General features: G+C 44.9%; 1 protein-coding gene across 1 annotated transcript in view; it reads right to left on the bottom strand.

Annotated features, from left to right (window-relative positions):
* AGPAT4 (1-acylglycerol-3-phosphate O-acyltransferase 4) overlaps positions 1–12,809 on the bottom strand; it is an 86,761-nt gene extending 73,952 nt beyond the window's left edge. The window contains exon 1 of the mRNA XM_074818636.1: positions 12,691–12,809. The gene's annotated coding sequence lies outside the window, so the exon portion shown is untranslated. The remainder of the gene's footprint in view (positions 1–12,690) is intronic.
* Between the last annotated feature and the right edge of the window lie 8,540 nt (positions 12,810–21,349).

Here is a 21,349-nt window from a genome sequence, read left to right as displayed (position 1 = left end):
GTATTTCCAGCAGATGTCTGGGAAGTTAAAGTCTCCCACAAGAACAAGGGCAAGCGATCATGAGATTTCTCCTAAGTGCCTACAGAGTATTTCATCCACCTCTCTGTCCTGGGTGGGTGGCCTATAGTAGACTCCTACTACAACATCTGCCCTGTTGGCCTTCCCCCTGATTCTAACGCAAAGACACTCCACCCTGTTTTCACTATGCTTGTGCTTGAAGCAATCATAACAGTCCCTAACATACAGTGCCACCCCCTCACCTCTCCTTCCTTGTCTATCCCTCCTAAAGAGCTTGTAGCCATCAACTGGCGCACTCCAGTCATGGGAGACATCCCACCATGTTTCTGTGATAGCCACTACATCATAATTTTCCTGTTGCATCATGGCTTCAAGCTCCTCCTGTTTGTTACCCATGCTGTGTGCACTGGTATACATGCACTTCAGATGGGCTGATGTCCCCAGTACCTTTTTGCATTTAGAGGTCCTAAGTCCAGCCTGATCTTTCACAGGTGTTACCACAGTTACTGATCCATCAATATCCCTTGCATCTTTGTTGTGCTTCATGTCTCCATCCCTTGCCTCCATGGGGATAGCAGGGTGAGGGTCATCACTGGCACAACAGCCCACAAACTCTGGTAATCTACCCTGGGGCTTATGACTGGGAGTTCCAGGTTTGTCCCCTTCCCCCTTCAAATCTAGTTTAAAGCTCTCTCAATTGAGCCCAGCTAACTCCTGCCCCAAGATCCTTTTCCCCCTCTGGGACAGGTGCATCCCATCTGATGCCAAAAGGCCTGGCGTCCTGTATACTAACCCGTGATTGAAAAATCCAAATCCCTTCTGCCTAAAATACCTGACCAGGAGGACACAGAAGAAAAGGCAATGTTACACCAGTGATATGCAAGGTGAACACCTCTCTCCTGGCAGAGACTGCTGCCAATTAACAATGCTATTTTGTACTTCAAAGTCTGTAAGTTTCAAGACTACAACTACAGATCTTATAAAGAATACAACTGCTTATGCTTTTACAGAGAGCATAAGAACAAAGCAAAGAACTCTCACCCATCTTGTCCAAAGTTTGTGTAGTAAACCGAGTCCCTGGAGTATGGAAAGCAACATGGTACCTACCTAACAGCATCTGGACTAAGCTAACATTGTCCGTGCTTAGGAATAGATGCAAGACAGCACTATACCTGGTTATTTTCAGAACAGCATATTTCAAACCTATGCAGAGGTTTTCACATATGTCTATGCTTTGATAAAGTCCTTAAATGTTTTGATGCAAGTTAAGAACAACCAAGCATTTTCTCATCTGAACCAGATTCTTGGATGGATGAGTTACAGAGACCAAGACTATGAAAATACGCTCAGGTCAGATTACAGCAGATTCTGTAGTGCCTCTACATGAATTTCACTTGCCATCAGAACAACACAGATAGTGGCACTGTATTTCATATCAGGGTCCATTTTAACAGTGCTTCTGTATATGAAATTTATATGCGAGGCAAGACACAGGTAGCCCTTGCGCTCTTCTCTTTCGGTCAGTGAGCATCAAAAGTTAGCAAAAGCGAGGTTGTGTCCATGTATGTATTTGCCTTTGAGAAGCATATATCTGTACATGCCACACACTGAAGAACAAGTCTGGAGGAATAATTATCCATCTATTTGCCTCATGCTTAATTAGGGTTTGAATCACTTCCCACCTCCCCCAAAGGCAACTACTAGAGCAGAGATATGCTAATCAGCTGATACAATGAACTTAAAAGGCGACAGAAAACTTTGCTGTGTGTGCACCCACCACTGAAGAACTGAAGACTGAGGAATGGGATGCTGCTAGATCTGGGTGCACCCACCGCCAAAGAACTGAAAACTGAGGACCAACAGGACGCTGCTGGATCCATGGTGGTGACTATTCCTGAGACTATTCCAGATGCTTGCTTGATTTCTGTCTTTTCCTTCCATTCTGTCCTACCACTACCAATCTTAACTTTTAGTAATAAAAACTGGTTTGGGTGTACAGCATTTGACCTCGTTTGTGACTTAATCTCACTCTTGGGATCCTATCGAAACCTCCCCCAACACTGGATAAGGACAGTTGGGTTTATGTGGCAAGGTTTTGGTAGTGGCGGAAGCTGCAGGGATGGCCTCTGTGAGAAGACATCAGGAGCTGCCCCCAGCATCAACAGAGCCGGTTCCAGCCAGCTCCAGAAGGGATTCGTCGCAGGGCAAAGCTGAACCATCAGCGGCACTGGTGGCACCTCTGTGATTACACATTTAAGAAAGGGTAAAAAATGCTGCACAGCAGCTGTGAGTGAGGAGTGAGAAAGTTGTAAGAAACAGCCCTGCAGACAGCAAGGTCAGTGAAGAAAGGGGGAAGGAGATGCTGCAGGCACCAGAGCAGCAATTCCCCTGCAGCCCATGGTGAAGAGTCCACTCAGGAGCAGGTTTTCTGGCAGGAACTGCAGCCTGTGGGGGACCCAGGCTGGAGAAGTGTGTTCCTGAAGGACCATACCCTGTGGGAGAGACCCCAACAGGAGCATGGGAACAGTGTGAGGAAGAAGGAGTGGCAGAGAGGAACTGTTATGGATTGACTGCAACCCCTATTCCCTATCTCCCTGTGCTGCTCGGGGTGCAGCAGGGAAGGTATAAGAGTCAGGAGTCAAGTTGAGCCTGGGAAGAAGAAAGGGCTTGGGGGGAAGGTAGTTTTAGTTTTGTCTCTGTTTTTCACTGCCCTACTCTGTTATCAATTGGCAATAAATTCATCTTCCCCAAGTGGAGGCTGTTTTGTCCATGATGGTAACTGGTGAGTAATCTTCCTGTCCTTACCTCAACCCATGAACATTTTCATCTTAATTTCTTCCCCTGTCCTGCTGAGGAAGGGGAGTGAGGGAACTGTTTGATGTGCACCTGGCAGCCAGCCAAGGTCAACCCATCACACCTCCTCAGAAAAGTCCCAAATCAGGGAAGAATTTGAACATATCTTAAGTCCTTCCCCCAAAGTTAAGGGAACTTAAGAATGTGTTTAGGTTTTCCTGAGGAGTCATGCATTCCTGAACTGCATATTTTTGTAACACACACAGCTACAAAGGAGAAATCAGTCAGTTTGGCCGTTTCAAAGGCTGAAGAATGAATACCATTTACCAGCAAGTTCTAGGACTTCCAATTTATGGACTTACTATAAAACTGAATTTTTATTTAGTTTCTATTGAGCTCAGAGAGAATTAGTGTAACAGAGAATAAACTGAAGAAATGAAAGTAACCCAGGAGTTTTTGACATGGTTACCATATCATAATGCTTTCCCTTTCCCCTTCTGTATTTTCATCCTGCTGTGATCTAATGTAGAGCAAGACAGCTATGCAAACTCTGCATGCCTGCCAGGACGCCAGTTCTCTCTGTGTGTACGCATACTCTCTGCTGGTAAAATGCACAGCATACCTGCTGTCAGCCCTGACAGCCTCAGTGCTTGTCCCCTCACCACACAGAAATGAAATTGTTTATACAGCAAGGCAAGGGGGACAACGGCAGCCTGGGTGAGGTATGCATAGTGTGGGAAGGGGCAGGAAAGATGGGGAGCTGCTGCCCAAGTTCTGGTGAGAAGCAGTTCAGTCTTGCTCCTTCTTCCAGGAGCATGAAATATTCAGGAGGAGGGAGTTGAACAAGGAAACTGTAAGGAGCTGGGCTTAAACACAAAGCAATACAGAACTCCTTGGAGGTGCAGTGTTTAGGGACTGCAGGGCTTGATGCTGAGGGAGGCATTTATTTGAAGAAGGTAAAGCCCTTGAAGTTAAGCACTTCTGTTCCAAGCTCCTAGAAAGATCCTCAAAAAATCTGTTGGGGTAAAGTACAGCAGTTATCTCAGGTGCAGAACATCAAGTTCACAAAAACAGCAGTGGAAGGCAGTTGCTCTTTCCAGTATGCCAAGTGTGGCTCTTCAACTGTTTCCCACCCAAGTTTCTGTATTTTAATACATTCATATATGTATGTATATATATGTACTTCTACAAAGCACGATTATCTGCAATTTGCTTCGGAAAAATAAGAGCTGCATTAAGATATTTAAGATCTGGAGGAGTCTATCAGAGTTCAGCCCCAGAGTTCAGTTCTAGGGACCACAGAGTCCCTCTGTTTCATCTTTTACTTCATCTGGGTTCACTAACCTAACAAGTTACTTGCACCACCACCAAGGGCAACATAACAACCACAAGTCAAATGCAGGAACTGAGCAAGGGAGGACTAAACAGCAAACAAAAATTTAAAAGACAGAATACTGAGAATCTAAGCAGGATGTGGGCAACACTGTCACAGAAATATAAGCAACCTGGATAGTTCCTCAAAAATAACTGAGTGAACAGCAGCAAAGAGTCTAGGAGAAGCAACTATATCATGTGCTCATAGCTAATCTAATATTTGCTCTGATAGACAACATCAAGTGCTTAGACAAAGGTAACCAGGCCCACACATTACTGTCATCTGGCACCCTCCTCTATAAAAAAATAAACCCTCCCTTCTACAAAGTCCCTTCAGTGGATGATCTGGCTTGATGCAAAAGTACAGGTGGCTTACCAAATAACAGAATCTGAATGCCTGCAACAAACTGAACCTTCTCAAATATATGTATGTATGTCCATAAATACAGATGCTTTTGTGTTTATGATACATGAAATTGTGTACAGAACAGTCATGGACCATTTGAGGCAACTATGCATTTGAGGTACAGAGATCAGAGTCTGTCTATTGAAGCCACTGGTCCTCAATGCACGGCCTGGGAGAAATCTCTCAATGGCAAGATCCACACTATCACTCCTGTGCATGGGAAATTAACACATTAAAAACTACAGAAATAGCAGGGGCAGTACAGCAGGATGTTGCCACCTGCATCGTGGCATTTACCCAGCAGCAAGGGCACATGGCACTGTGGTTGATCACCTCTGCACCGGGCATTTCAGGAACAGATCCAGCACAGGAGTAGCTACTGAGTTCTCCAGTAGTTATTATAAAAACATTTATTTTAGAAAAGCCCAGAGAAATGGGGGGAGGGAGGAAGGCAGACAAAGGATTATTCAGGAACTGGTATAAAACCAAAGTTGCTTATTTTATTTTTTTTAAATTGTGCTGGGAGTCCAAACATTCTCTTGATAAGAAATAAGCTTTGGAAAGGAGGTCTCTCCTATGAAGACTCATGGTTTATGCTTGCCAAACACTGACCACTCATCTTGTTTTTAAAAGGATTGTAAGTTACACCCACAGCAATGCAAAGGGTCAGCACAAGGTACAGGAACTGCCTATACTCCCAACAGACAAAATACTTCCCCTTCATCCAAAACAGCTTTACGTGAGGCAACAAGGAAGGATGGATCAGATGTTTAGTTCAAAGTTTTAAACATTTAATCCTCCTATTCTTACCCACAATGAGTTAGTTACGAAGTTAAGACTACAAAATATCACCTCCTGACTCCAGTTCTGCAACAGACAGCTTTCCACACCACTGACACAGGTAAGTAGTTGTATCCAGGCACAGAAGTTTCACATCCACCCAGCAGACTTCATAGCATGAGCAAGTCCATTTCTATATGGAAGACCAAACCCTTTATGGATAGGATTAGAAAACCATGTGGATTTTTGTCAATTCTCACCCGGATTTATCCATCCCCTCTCATTTGAAAAGCTACAGCCACTTAGAAGACGCTAGTGAAGTAAGACTGGCAAGATCTGCCTTGTTGCCCCCATCTTACAAACAGGGGACTCAGAGCAACACTCTTAGAGAGCTTGTAACAGTCACATGGCAAATCCACAGCAGAGCCAACTCCAGAACCACAACCCACCAGTTCCCCAGGCTCCAGCTTTCAATACAAAATTGTACTTTTCATCGTCCTTTATTTGCCACCTTGCCCATGCCCAAGTTTCCCTTGCAACAGCCTCTGACCGGCCACGTATAGAGAGCAGGGAGGGACCGGACCCATCTCACAAGGGCCTTCAGTGGCAGCGGACGATGCAACAGGTAAAAATGCAGGAGATGGTTCAAGCCAGGATATATGTGCTGATCTAATGAACTCTACTTTCCCTTCCTTTTTCCGTTCCCCAAGAAATGAAAACCAAGTATTCAGCAACTTGGAAGGCTCTATACTATAAACTAGAAGCAACAACTTCAGTGTCAAGCCGACAGTATTGTGTGCACATGCACGCAAACATACAACTCTCAGTATTCCTACCCAAAAAAGAATTAAAGGTGTTGCTAGATGCTTCAGGACAGCAATCAGAAGGTAAAAGTCATCAGCACTGGAAAAAGGATCATTTTCTCTCCTTGGTACATTCCCATAAAATGACCTCTTTATGCTTTCTAGAATTGTGATTTACATTTTGGTAATTCTGGGCAGCCTCTTTAAGCCATTTCCTAGAAGTCTAATTCCTAACTTGTGTGGCTTTGTTGTTTTGTTTAAGAAAGCCAGAAAATGCAACTAATGAATTTGTGGCAGCAAAAATCTAAAAAAAATAAAGATCTGGAAAGTGGCAAAGACAAGGCATAAATCACTGAGCTGAGAAAAACACCATGATGGTAGTACCCCTGATTTACAAGTAGAACTTCCACCATCAGGCTGTGGGCTGGTAACAAATATTCTACTGTCCCCCCAAAGTCAGTATAAATACTTTTAACGCAGTGCCTCTCTCGGAGCAGCTGTATGGTCTACTGGAGACAACCACATTCTCCCACTTGGCAGATTTGAGCCCTGCCAACAACACTGCCACAGACACAGCAGGGACATGGGACAGACTGCATCCTCCATGCCTCCAAATGACAGTGACGCAAGGGAACAGCGCTGACCTCGCCTGTGAGGGGATCCAAGAGCTTCCAGTACAAGTACTGGAACACAACAGTTGTTAACAGTGCTGGAAACAAAAATTGCCATCTACCTGATTACAACTCCAAGTGAGCTGCTAGTGGTTTTGATCTTCTACAACAGTAGACTGCCTCCTTCAGCTAAGCCATTTGCACATTTTAATTAATATGAAATAACGTTCATTACTATGCTCTCTGAATACTAAGGAAATGTTAAACAGAAAAAGATTTGCCAGATTTTTTTCTTTTGACCTCCAAGTATTAATTTAATTTGGCTGTATTCTATCATGTGACAGTGAAGAGCATGAAGTACCTGAATTTCCTCCTTTATGAAAATCACATCCCAAAATTGGAAATGACAATGCAAACACAAGATGCAGCCACACCAAGACAGGGATGCACAGGATACCAATATTTATTCATTAAGCATTTTCTAATGCTTCTTTCTGTAGCAAATAGTTTAACTGAAGAATGAATATGGCAGGGAAGCTTCCAGATTTATTATTCAAAGAAAACCAACTCCTGCCTTAAAGAGGTAATTCCCAATACTTAGAAAAACATGTCTTACAGCTGAGATGTGGTTGGCATGCTTCCAAAAAATGAGATGCCGGCTTCAGTGAAATGCTCAGCTACATCCACACACAAAACAATCAGACATCCAGCTGCCAGGTAAAAATCCAAATAAACATGGTGATTGCTTTACCCACTTCTCAGCAGTCCCATTCCACATCAGTTTTCACTTACCTCTGCCTCCAAGACAAGAGTGTTCAGAACTGTTTTGCCACACCATGAACTCGGAATACTTTCAGCCTCCTCATTCTCCCTGATCATCAGTCCCCTAACAGCCTGATTTAATTTGAGAACAAAAGCCTTTATCAGAGGCACCAGATTTATCAAGTCCAGTAATAAAGGGAGGTTTCATTTTGGACCCGATTCAAATCACATTGAAGCCAAAAGAAATCTCTCAACAAGCTTCAGTAGTCCTTGTTGTTTCGGAAACATTATCCCTCAAAACCAGCAAAATGTGATATAACTAATCAATTAACTTGCATTCTCAGCACCTAAAGCCAGGGCTAGTCAAAACCACCTTAAACTTCCAGCAAAATCATTCAGCAATAGTGCTTGATCCAACAGCATTTACCTTACTGGATGGTAAACATGCAGATGTCACAGTTCGTAAACATGCTGGTAAGAATCCAGCAACACTTTCATAAATTTTGCACTAAATTAAGCATCAGCTACATCAACACCTACCTGGATTTTCTGCAACATCTCTGCACAACTTCAGGTGCCTAAATCCTTTTTTAAGCCTGGCTTTGACCATTTGTCCTGCTAACATCAAATAAATATAAATGTGAGGCAGTTTTACAAGGCTTAAATTCAGAATGAAGCTCTTCTCTGTCTCTATCTTGGGTGAAATGCAGAATTTATGCACACTCTCAGAGGCACAGGCATGTAAAAAACAGACAGTGACACACTGAAGGCTCACTGAACTTGGGAACAGCACTTCCCTAGTTATCTTTCTGCTTAATTATAACCCTATGGCACCTCTACCACTATTGAGCAACAGGGACTTCTTTCAATTACTTTGGTCCTCTGGATACTTGTTTTACATTTGCAGGTTGTGGGAAGATAGCAGTATTGCTCCTGCCTACCATCTGCATATTTGGCAACACTGATGTTATTGCATTGTTTTATGGTAATTTTCACTAATACCAGATCAAGGGGGGAAAAAAATGTAAATGTCTGTGCAAGTTTCAGCAGTGTCTAAACATATCCTCAGAACCATAAACTAAACTAAAGCCTCGTTAAGCCCTGACAAACCAACCACCTGTGAGTTGAAGAGGGAAAACCTCATAAATGATTCAAGTGCAGGTGTAGACTGCTGCAGACAGAATGCTTCCAGAAGTGCAAAGCAGCACCTGTAGTAACAGTATTTTCCAAAGTGCTGAAAAAAACAAGGTAAGCAGAGCCAAACTATGATATGTGAAGACAGGGCTAATGTGGAGACAGGGGGAGAAGCAGAACACAGTTTAACTCTAACACAGTATTGTCACTTTAAATGGATTAAAAATCATGTGCCATTTCTACACATAGACTTCCCCCAAATATTTTCTTTCCCTGTCTTTAACAGCAGGCTTCAAGTAAGGTCTTACCCTTTTTCTGACAGATGAAAAAACTTGCATAATCTGCTAACTGAATCTGCACAGGCAAATTTCTTCATTCACCTGGATCCTGCTGGAAAAGTGTGATTTAAATTTAACTCTGTTGGTTAGATTAAAAGGAAATCTGGTACATGTCAGAAGTTTTTCAGGCATTAATAAACAATCGCACATGCACGTGAAATCACTGTGCTTGCCTCTGCCTGTAGCTCCTAACCTTCTGGCAAGTAAACCCTCTCTCAGTGACCTCTACCTCCGACTTCTTTCCAGCCTAGAACTGGTTAATTGTCTTTCTCTGTTCCTGTTATTTATGCTACAGCAGAAATCTCAAGCGAGGTCAGCCCTTCTGCAAGCAGCACAAAATGACTTCAGTGTTAAGCTCTCACTGGCACAATATAACAAGACAGACTGATGGTGAAAACAGAGGCACAGAAGTAAAAAGGCTTCAAAATGAAAAGCAGACCACTAGCAGGACCATAACCCGGCATGTCCCAATGGCAGGTTCACCACAGTTGCTGGACTGCTCTGCCCAGTGCTTGACACATGGTTTATGTACCTTTTCAGGAAATCCACTATAGCCATCATCTTTTTCTCACATTATCAAAGAGAGGTCTTTACAGCATCTTCATCCTTGCCACAACACACAGTTATTCTCATTCATTTCATTTCCTCTTTCCCTGACCTTACCTTGACCCTACCACATCTCTAGTCTGAGACAGGGGAAAAGCAGGAAAACGAAGTGAGTCAGCAGTTTCCGAGCAGCACAGGAGCATTAGTCAGAGGTGATGAGGATACTCACCACAGTGTCAGACATGAATGAGCTTAAGACCACCAAAAAGACTGGTGGGAAAACTTTTCCAAATGCCTGAAACTGAATCACTGGGGAAAGCCACCCCGCAGATAAAGCACTTGGGGGGGAAAAACACACATACTCAGCTGCCGTGTCCCAGTGCTGAAATGCAACCAAGCATACAGGGTACTGCTCTTAGTCACATTCCTGGTTTCCTTTCAGAAAAGCCCACTGCATTCAGTAAAGCTAAATCAAACACACCTGAGCTGATAGTTGCCTTGACTCGTGTAACATTTTCCCTAATGAAAGAGGCCCACAGTTGCAAAATCCTTTGCTGACTAAAGCCCACGCACAGTACACTACAATGCATTGTTGCCCTCTTGTTCATCTGCTTCCTTATCGGCAGGACATGCCAACAGGAGTAGTAGTGATGCAATTAGTTAGGGAAGTGTTCTTCTACATCACACAGTGGACATTTGACTTCTTAAAATTTAAGACCAAATTACTAATACGAGTTCTAAAGGCCACAAGTGCATGTTTGCAACACAAGAATAATATCTTGCTAACCTCAGCGCAGCTGTGACAGCATCTCCATGTGTTGAAGAGATTTCAAGGGGCAATATTTCCAGTCTTCACCTTTCAGCAATAAAATCAGGGTATACAACAGAAAACAATAAACCATTTCTTTTCAGCAGAGCAGAGCACAGTCAGGATTCTCATCGATCACCTGCAAGAGAACCCTTCTACAGAGCTCTCCTCTGTTACGGTACAGTAAGTACATTAAACTGTAAGTGATGTACAACCGTCACTCCAGGAAAGCACGCCTCACTCCAGAGAGAAGATGAGCGCTGCTTCAGTACCTCTGGATTTTGGCTGGACAAAGCAAGACTTACTGAAAAAACAACCTCCCCACCAAACTGACACCTACCAGGTTTCAAGAAACACTGTTAATTACCGTGCCCTGGGCACAGCATTCGCCATCCTGTGACTCTGGGCAAGCACTGACCTCTCTGTGCAGTTTCTCCACTTCTAAAATATAACACAGCTTCTTGTAAAGCGCTTACTAAAATCTGTCCTTTAAGTGCTTGCCAACAACACAAGCAAACTTTGCTTAAGAGCAACATTTATCCATCAGCAGCTTACAATACTTTCTCTGTTCATTCCAGGCTTTCTCATATATTCTTCCATGTGAATCCTGGCCCTCTGTCTTCCACAAAACATGGTTGAAGTTTCATTTTTAGATACAGCTTATTCAGGCATTGTTATGCAAAACATCGATAGGAAAGAGCAAAGCTCTGCATACTATTTACACAAATTCCTAGAATGAATCAAAGTGTCTTTTAATCCATACTATTTGGAAAAAATACAGCATTAGATCACATACAAACAGCTAGAGAAAGCTGCTGGTTAGTAAATGACAACAAACATTTAGAACACATCAACTATTCTAGTGATTCACCCAGTCAGTCTTTATACAGAGGTAGTCCTAGCATACTATAAACAGAGCTCTGTATGTCTACAGTAATCTTATCATTCACATGGGAAGTTAGTGAAGAAAGAAGGCTGCAAATTTCAGCTTAAATTGCTCCACAATAGTTTCTCTACTCCACCAGCTTTTCATTCTTTCGCAACTCACTCTTAGTGTGAAGTGGTTATCAGTACAAGCTGAGGCTACAATCGCCTGGTAGAACTTCCTGGGCTGGACGCATCACTGTTTTTAAAGAAATGCTTGGGGGTGTGTGTTTTTTTAAAGAGTTTCTTGCATCCTTCCACCTCTTATTTTCAGTTTTCATGTAGCAGCAAGGTTGTTCTCTCCCACACATGCACCTGCATCATTCTTAGATGTTTGCGCATGGTCTGGAAACACTTGCTACTCTTAGAAATGCATAACAAAGATAAGGATCAGAAGTCTCCGTGTGACATTGTTCAGACAGACTCTTTTCTTGCTTGTCTTTCCAAGCCACACGAGTTAGCGCTCGCTCACTTGTTGAAAGAAACGCTAGAAAGGATTACTTCTTAGTTAAACAATACCCCCCGTGGAGTTCTCCCTGCAGCACGTAGTCGACACACCTTAAGTCTGTTCGTGGCTATTATTTAACTCGGTTTCAGCACCTTTAGGAGGAGACCCGGGCCGAGGAAAGGCTACGCTCTTGCAGCACGCGAGCAGGGCAGGGGGAGGAAGGCTCCCCTCTCCGTCGCCGCAGCCCGCGGCCTCGCAGGTACGCGGCGGAGGCACCCACCGCGCCCGCGCGTCCCCCCGCCACCCCCCCGGCAGGGAGAAGCGCTTTCGGGGAGGAGGCAGCGAACAGGCGATCGCACCCGCCCGTTTCCACGGCAACCGCCCTACCCGCCCCCTCCCCCCGCCACCGCCAGAGGGGAAGACCGAAAGGAAAGTGGAAGGGGCCGCCGCCACTGCCCCGGCCCGGCCGGCAGCGCCCCGCGCCCCCCGGAGGAGCGGGGGGGGGGCGAGGGGCAGCGGGGCAAGGCCGCCGCAGCTCTGCTGTTTCCACGGAAACCCCAGCGCGGGCCGCGCTCGCCACACAAAGGGGGCCCGCGGGCGGCAGGAAAATTCTCGGCGGCCGCGAGAGAAACGGCGCGACGGGGCCGGGCACCGGCGGCAGGGCAGCCCCGGCCCGGCGGCGAATAAATCAGGGAACTTCTGTCCGCAGCCCGCCTCCTGCTCCGCCGCGCCCCGCCCGCACACCCCGCCGCCGGCCCCTCGCCTCGCCGCTACCGCACGCCGGGGGGCGGTTGTTTAGGGGAGGGGGCTGGGGCGGGTCTGGTCCGGGGTTTGTTTGGTTTTTTTGTTCCCCCCAAATGGGGCAGCACGCCGGCTGGAGAAGGGCGGCCCCCACCTGAGGAGCTCGCCGGCCAGCCGGCCGCCCGCCCGGGGAAGAGCACGTACCTGGCGCCGGCGGGCCTTGGCATGGGCGCCGCGCTGAGGCGGCGGTGGCAGCGGGCGGGAGCGGGGCGGCAGCCGAGCCCCACCGGCTGCCACTAGTTTGCACGCGCCGGGAGGCGGCCGGCTCGGGCGGGGCCGCTAGGCTCCACCCGCCGGGCGGCTCCGGGAAGAAAAGGGCGCCCCTCGCCTCCCCCCCCCCGACGCCACCGCCGCCATGTCACTTCCTCCCGGGGCGGTGGGAAGGGGCGACCCCTCCCCGCACCGGCCTCGCCTGCTCCGCGGGGCGACGCCCAACGGAGGCTGGAGCGGAGCGGGAGGGTTCCGCTGCTGAGGAGCGCGGGGGGACGGCGCTCGGGGCGGAAGGGCGGCCGGCTCCGAGAGGGGAGCGGGAGAAGCGGCGGCCCAGGGAAAGGGCCGCCAGGCAGCCCCCGTCCCTGCGGGCCGCCGGCGCCCGGGCTGTGACTGCTCCTCATCCCTTGTTGGGGCAAACGTGAGGTAGAGAGGGAGGGGGAGGCTGGGCTATACCGGCGCGGAGGCCCTCCAGGAAGGCGGGCGGCAGGTTGCCGCGGGGTGAAGGGCACCTGCGAGCATCTGCCACTTCTAAGTAGAAATTGGGCAACAGAATAGCAACTCCGCGGCCTGGGTGCTGTGGAGAAAAAATAAATGCAGATGGCAGTCATCCAAGCACAGAGTACCCTGACACACAATATTCGCTGTGAAAACGCAAACATTTGCTATCAGGCTCTGACTGTGGAGTGAAAAGGCAGCTTCCCTGAATAGAGAATAGCAAGAACTGAGTCTATTAAACACTCGAAGCATCGGAAGGTGATAATGCCTGGGATGACATATCACCAGGACAGCACTGTCAGCTCTGCCACGTGTGCGGCTACACTGGGGCTGGAGGGCTCCCGAGGCTAGGATGAGCTGGCCAGGGCAGAAACTGGTTACAGTCCTGGTCCGTAACAGCCACATAGCATCACTGATTACCCTCAATGTAGATTTTAATTTTTTTTTTAAAAAGTACTTGAAGCAAACACTGAGCTATGGAAGTTGTACTATGCATTAAACAGGGGCAGAAGGAGGATATAAGCAAGACTTCCCAGACAAGTGACTGGAGGACATTCTCTAGGGAGCAAGAGGGAAGTGTCCTGACTAAAATACCCATTTGGGAAGGACAAGAAGCCACAACACTCAGGCAGCAGAAAGAGCAAGGCTGCTGCTTGAGGGAGGACACACCTAGAGCCAAGGGTGACCACAGGACAGGCAGTACCCCCACCAGCTAGAGCACTGCCCCACAACACCTGAATGGAGTAGTCACAGCACAGGGTCCATTGACAGTCCTAGACAAGATGAAGCCACAAATCTGGTGCAGTTAATACAGGGAATCCAGTCAGGAGCAGCAGGAGGTAGGGCCACAGCCAGAGAGAGGGCTACAACATGGATTCATCCAGCAAATAAGGCAGGAGACCAAACTGAAGGCATATCTGTCTCCTAGATAGCTTAGGCAGGAACTGAAAGCCCAGACCTGGGCTTAAATGGAGCCCTGGTCCGTGAGCAGAGTGTGTGTGGGGGGATCCCAGGTGAGGCTGGTCAGGGCCATTAAGGCCTATCAGGGCCCTGACAGCTTTCTGCTGGTGGGATGGTGCTACTGTTCAAGAGGTCAAGATTTGGCAATTTTCCTCCCATTTGGTCATGAAGGAGTTGAATCCTGCTCACTAACATCCTCAGGATAGTGGTCTAACTGCTGAATGTTATATGGAGAGGGACTGGTAAAGGGTATTTCTCCAGCCACACTTTAAAAGACTGATCCTGTGGCTGCGTTTTAAGAAAGGGACACTTCTAGGCAGAGGGAGAAGACTTAAAATCCCTGAATGAGGTCCTTAATTCTGGAGAGTGGCTGGGTTTGTAGCACAGCTATATCCTAAGCATCCTGTACTAGTTACTTTAAGCAGCTTTGTGTAGTACACGTACAGATTTTTAGAATATTATTCCAAGGCATCTCACTCAGGGTCTAGGTGTTATCCTGAGAGCCAAGGGTCCAAAAGTCAGGCACCCTGATGCTGAGTGTGGTAGTGCCTGAGCAACTTTTATTTATCTGACCTTGAGACCAAACTCTTTGCAGCTGGTTATTTGTATGTTCCCCATTTTCTGGGAAGCCATGATAAAAATCTGGCTTCTTGCTTTCATTAGTGTTAAGCTGCAGCTGAATATAACTGGATTTATGGGTGCTTTACACCTGACAAAACTCTCCAGTGGAGAGAGAAATCCTAGTTTTGATGCAGTACATCTATTTCTTAAAACTCTAACAAGGAAAATGTGAATAATAAAACCCTTTTATTTAAATTTGGGTTTAAAAGGTAAATGTATTTATCTTATGAAGCTGTTAGATACCATAGTAAAGACTGAAACTGGAAAGCCCATAGCAAAAAAATACTTCTCTATTAAGAGCAAGGTTTATGAGGTCCTCACTGTGTATTTTTTTAGGTGCTATGAACAAGGAGGATAAAAAGGAATCGGATTATCTTTCTCTTTCTTAAGCTCTACCCTCCAGAGCACTGAATAGAGTATATTAAGATTTGTACAGCTAATTAAAAAAAAAAAAAAAAAAACCAAACCAAAAACATATGGCCAAGGGCAGCTAAATTAAGTTTCTTCAAGGTCTCAGTTTTGGCATTTCCTTATTCTGAGTCCTCGCATTTGCAACCTCAATGAAGTTCTTTCTTTGTTGCTTGTGGGCATGCAAATACCTTATTTGCATTGGGCAAGACTCAAGAGTTGAGTCAGGAATTTATACCAGGCGATGACTCCTCTTAGCTATGCAAGGCCTATTTCTCACTGTGTGTGAAATGGGTGTCTTCCAATGAGCCTCCCTGTAAGAAAAAAACAAAACCACAAGACACCAAAAGAACCCAAACCAAAAACCCCCAGACTCCTGCTGGGCAAAGCATATACTCCAGTTAGTAAGGAACCCAGGTATCTCTCATGGCTGAAGTGAAATTAACTGCTTGCTGGTTCTAACAGCTGGATCCCAACCTTGCTCATCACATACACTTTTAATTGCCTCGTGAATCCGATTTCACAAATTTAATTGCAGGCAAAAGCTTGTCTATTCTGGAAAGTTCTGCAGCTCTAGCTATGGCAGCCTAGAAAAAGAGGCAGCACCTGTAGTGTTGATGCTGCTGGAATGATAGGGTGGATACTATGTAGAGATATGCTGTGGTACACTGCTGTGAGCAGCTAGACTCAAGAAGATCAGTTTGCTCTTGCTGTATATCTTATGGTTAGATTCTCTAATATCTAATAAGGTGTGGATTATAAAAGACATGTTTCCTACATTTAAAAGCGTTCATAATGTTCCTTTTCTGTGTAGGTTGAGTGTAATAAAGGCTGAACTGCAGGCTGTCCTTCCATGCAGGCAATAACAGGAAACCTTTCCTGTACTTGGTTTATCTGTCTTTATGAAATCTGTGGGAAAGTAATTGTGTCTGAGACCTCTGCTGCTTTTTTGGGCTTGATTAAAATCAGCTAACAAGTTCAGGAATTACTGTAAGGATTGATGCATATACCATGACTGCACAATTTTTTTCTTTTAGAAAACCAGATGAAAGTATGTGTATGTGGGTTAATATATGCTAACGAGGTTGCAGGGAGATGAGGATGAGTCTCTTTAACCAAGTAATAAGCGATAGGACAAGAGGTGATGGCCTCAATTTGCGCCAGGGAAGGTTTAGACTGGGTATTAGGAAGCATTTCTTTACAGAACGGGTTGTTACGCGTTGGAATGGGCTGCCCAGGGAGGTGGTGGAGTCCCCATCCCTGGACGTGTTTAAGACTTGGGTTGACATAGCGCTTAGGGATATGGTGTAGTTGGGAACTGTCAGTGTTAGTTTAATGGTTGGACTAGGTGATCTTCAAGGTCTTTTCCAACCTAGACAATTCTGAGATTCTGTGATTTTGTTTAAATATGGAAACCAAAAATGAAAGATACCGATACAATGCATTGTTGTAATGATAGAAGTCCTGATATGGAAGCAGGTGTATCAGTTTAAATATGCCAGGTGGGGGGACAGCAGTGAAAATCACACACTCATAGCCCATGTAACCAGCTTTTCTGGGCAAATTTTTCTAGACTAACCCTAACTGTTACACCTGCCAGCTTCTCCTCTACTGCAGCTATACCGTGGATCCACTGTTTTCATAGAGAAAACCCCACTTCCCCGCACTGAAGCCAGACGGTACCCACAAATGGAAACATCCTGTTAAAACTAAACCCTGGGGCCACAGTTAATTTTAGAATAGACTCCTTCTTTAATTGAATACACATTAGCAAAAGAGCTGTGTGAGATGCAGAATTTAAGCTCCACACTGTTCAGTTTAACCCTTGACAAAGTCTAGTACATACAGAAAGAATACTGGCTGAGATGCAGAAAAACATGCTTCTTTTAACACGTTTCTTCTTTCAGCATACTTCATTTTCTGCAACAAGTCCATGGCTAGTAATCAATTACAGTGCCTTTATAATTTTTAAAGAGTACCATTCCTTTAATAAATACCAAGCATCATACCATACAAAAAGTTTTCCAAATTACTCTGCAGAATTGCACCAAATATTTTCATATCTACTGACATCCACAAAATAAGCCAATATTATTTCCGCAACTGTTTTAAGTGTTAAGTAAATTAAGTAAAAAAGGTAGGTATTAAGTAAAAACTACAAGGAAAAGAGGGGCCTTTGTTTCTCTCTACACACATATCTAATAAAATATGCCCCAGGTTTGTTTTCCTTGTTTTCTTAAAGCTTGATTAAAATGAAGAGTTCTGCGTGAACCACTTTGGGCCCAAACCTGATGGCTCAGGTGACTGGCTTTAGACATACCTGTATGTGCAGATGACAGCAGAAATTTTACACATACAAACACACGCACATGTGCGGATGCACACACATCCACCCCCACCCCTCATGTCAGGAGGAAATCTTGCAGCTCTGATCAAACAAGGTTCAGAGAGTGACAAAACAATTAGGGCTTCAGTGGGACCCTGGAAACACAGAGATGCTAACATCTGTTACTGTCACAGCCATGGGTGGCGGGGAGTGTGCATGAAATTCTGCTAAGATCTTAGAGGAAAGATCACTTTGGAGCTGCAAAGGTAAGTGCTGTTTAGAGGGTACTCAGGAAACTGCCACTCTTCAGGAAACAGAGATAAGAAACTGCAGAACAAAATCTTGGTCTGAATGACTTGGAAGCTGGAGTGGCTCAGGCCCTGTAATGACAAACACTGCTTATGCATAACTCTGTTTACATCAAGTTTACCAGGGAAGAGGCACACTGGCTGCTCTCCAGGTCTTCAAGGGCAATACCTAATCTGCATATATAGTTACATAGACATTAACAAATGAAACAAATCCACACAACCATTCTTTTTGCTTGTATATGTACATTTTCTCACCTAGAAGGGAAATATTTCAGTATGATGAGGACAAGGCTGCTTTATGTTGCAATAATGTGTAGAGGCGAGCTACACGAGCCTACCATTTTGAACCTTCACAAACTTACAGAAAATGGCAGTCCCTTCAATATGTGTGTTCTGCTTGATCTAGCTCATAATTAATTCTGTAGCAGTGTCCTAACCCTGTGGATGGCTGCATGCTCACCCTGCCCATAAAAGACAGAAGCTTTAGGCCACACTTAAAGCGTTCATTTTCATTCTGCCAGGGAACAACTCTAGTTCCTTTGCCAAATTTACATATGAGTTAGCATTTGAATATCTGTTTGTTCAGTTACACAGAATTGTAACGGTCATTAAAAAAAAAAATTAAGAAGAGGCAGGCAAAATACTCATCTTTACATGTTGCTCACTGAAGAGCATGCTGCCTGCAGCAGCTCCCCTCACCAACTCTGTGCCATGCTGTCTGTACTGGAAACACAAGACAGGACACAACTCTCATTTGATCAGCTGTTGCAGTCTCCTTCCAGTGTTCTCTTATGTGCTACTTTTGTAAAGACTGCTTTATCTGAAGGGAACAGTAGTGAGCTGTTTATTTCCCAAGAAAATTATGGGATGAACCCTGGTTAGGTGGCAGGAAATACCCACTATGCAGCGGTCTTTATACAGATGGTGGATATCTTTTTTTTTAATTTCTCTGCAGTCTGATGTATTTGAAGAACAGATCTGTGTCGGTTTTAATTTTGAATACTTTAGTAGAGCCCACTAATTATTCATAAAGATCCCACACATTAGAGACATTCTGGGAAGTATGGTTCTTGAAGACTCAAGGGTTAAATTTAGTGGTACACCTACCTTATAGACTAAGATACTTGGTGTGAGAAAATCTGACCCCTCAAAACTGGAGATAACTGGCATTCTGTACTGGTGCTTGCTTTCTTAAAATGAGCTGCTGTTTGACAAAATAGAGTTTTAAATAAAAAGGCATTAGCTAAAAGATAATTGAATGAAAGCTGAATACTTACAGTTCTTGTAAATGTCTATTATGCACATTAAGGAATGAAAACATTTCAGACAAAATCTTTGATACTAAATTGCAGAAACAGATTGCATAAGACGTGATAACAGAGAATACAGAGACAAAAAGCATTAGAAGCTCAGAACTTAGAGAAAAGGGGTGAAAGAATCAGATAAGATTTTGTACTGCTTTTGCATTGGGCTGCCAAGTACTTGTGATACCACTGAAAAAAATACAGTACACTATATATTTAGACTGCCTTGTCCCACTAAACAGAGCAAATCTGTGTCCTGTGTGAAAAGCATACAGGACACTACTTTTCCTCTAATTTCTTCTAGTTAATCTTTCTTCCCCCCTCTGATTCCTCAGCAGCAGTTGCTCAAAAAAAAAAAAAGGAGCCAGGAAACGAAAAGCAGACAGGACACCTGTGAGAAAAATGACAGAGTAGTTCTCAGAAACACAGGCCTGATAGCACTTAGGCTATTTCAGACACCACAATGCTCTTAAGACAGGCCATAATGGAAAGAAAACGTTGTTGAAAGAGTGATGTTATACTTTCTGTAGTGAAATTGCCTCAGTGTGAAAGATTTTCTGGGTACCTTGCTGGCATCTACTAATTATTTACCTTTGAATCCTTAACTGTAGTATTTATACATGTTTGGTTCCAGTTCTGTACCATGCCTTGCTGCCTTGCAGGCTGTGCATGGGGCAAAGCTTAAAAGGATTTGCCAGAAATATAAGGAAGGCATGTAATCCAGGGATGCCTTTTGGTAGGTGCAGACTAAGTGATGATGCCACACCTTTGCCCTTTCCAAAATGTAGCACCCACTGTGCCATGCAGAGCCTCTCTATAACCACTATCAGGCACAAAAGATCAGGCTATTTGTGTAAGAGATTTAAGTGTAAGACGCTTTTGCGTCCAGCTGCCCCCATGTGCTGTCTGTGTTCTTGTCTGCCTCAGTCCTAAGTGTGGCCTCCAGCACAAATCACAGCAACCCCCACCACTGTTTCAGTATAAGGGCCCTGATTCTCTTTGTACAGTAGAAATCAGCCCTTCCATCTTTGCTTCATGGCACAAACTGCCCCATTGTATCTTCCTCCCTTCTGTTCTTTTATTCTGTGAAAAGCTGGGGGCCTAGGGGATAGCTAGGGGTGTTGACAACAGGGTATGGAGCTAGTCAGCAGTCTGAATCCAGCAAAAGATGGTGGTGAATCAAAGGCTGTTTATTCAGAGGACTCCTTTGTAGTCTATGTGAAATTGCAATTGTGAATTTGCAATCCACTTCCTTTGGAAAAATCACTGCAATAGATAGTAATTAGCAACCTCTTACAAACCATTGGCAGGCTGTCCTGAAACCAATCCTCAAGTTCCTTGGGCATTGCATTGCCCGAGTCCACTGGGTCCCATGTCACCAATTTAATAGGCAAAGACCCTGCTCCAAATACCTCTCCAGTAGGTAACTGTGCTGAGTGACCTTATGGCTAAATGCCCAAATGGCCTAGCCAGAAATTGGGCAATTCTCCCACTTGCCTCTGGAGGGGCGAACCTCCTGGAGGTGGCCACCTAAACCTGGTACTAAGGTACTAAGGCAGTACCTTAGAACAGTCGCCAGGCAAGACCTCATCAGAGGGCTACCTGCTTCACAAATGGGTCTCAAACACCCAGGACCTTGTGTCAGATGAGTGTCACAACCACAAGTTTAGATAATACCTCATAAAAACTGTTCCATACAGTACACAGTTTTCTGAGAAAGACAGACTCTATAGCCCAGCATCAGAATTTCTTTGACTAGACATGTGTTTGTATTAGAAGGCAGCATAAAAACATCAACAATGTAGTTTTATAGAAAATGGAGTAGGAAATACAGAAATACCAAAGCTGTGTGAAGTACATAGATTTTTTTTTTTGTGCAATATATTAAAAACTGGTTGGGCTGAAGCACCTGGATTGCTGTTGAGGCACCTCTCACTCGGCAGACAATCCTCAATGTCATCACAGGAGTTCAGGTGCCCCTGAGCTCAAGCCATCGATGTTAACAAAAAAAGACTTGTTGTGCACAGACACAGCCTGGTGAGCCCATGTTCTTACCAGCTGGTGGATCTGTGAGCTCAGCCCCAGCCATTTGATGTAGCTGCAGGTTTAGCACAACCATTCTCAGAGTGGTCTGACAGTGTCTTACTCGTATGCTCAATTCCATG

Source organism: Strix aluco, chromosome 3, assembly GCF_031877795.1.
Source record: "Strix aluco isolate bStrAlu1 chromosome 3, bStrAlu1.hap1, whole genome shotgun sequence".
NCBI classification, from domain to species: domain Eukaryota; kingdom Metazoa; phylum Chordata; class Aves; order Strigiformes; family Strigidae; genus Strix; species Strix aluco.
The sequence above is the reverse complement of the archived record's forward strand: the minus strand, read 5'-3'. Positions and strand labels throughout refer to the sequence as shown.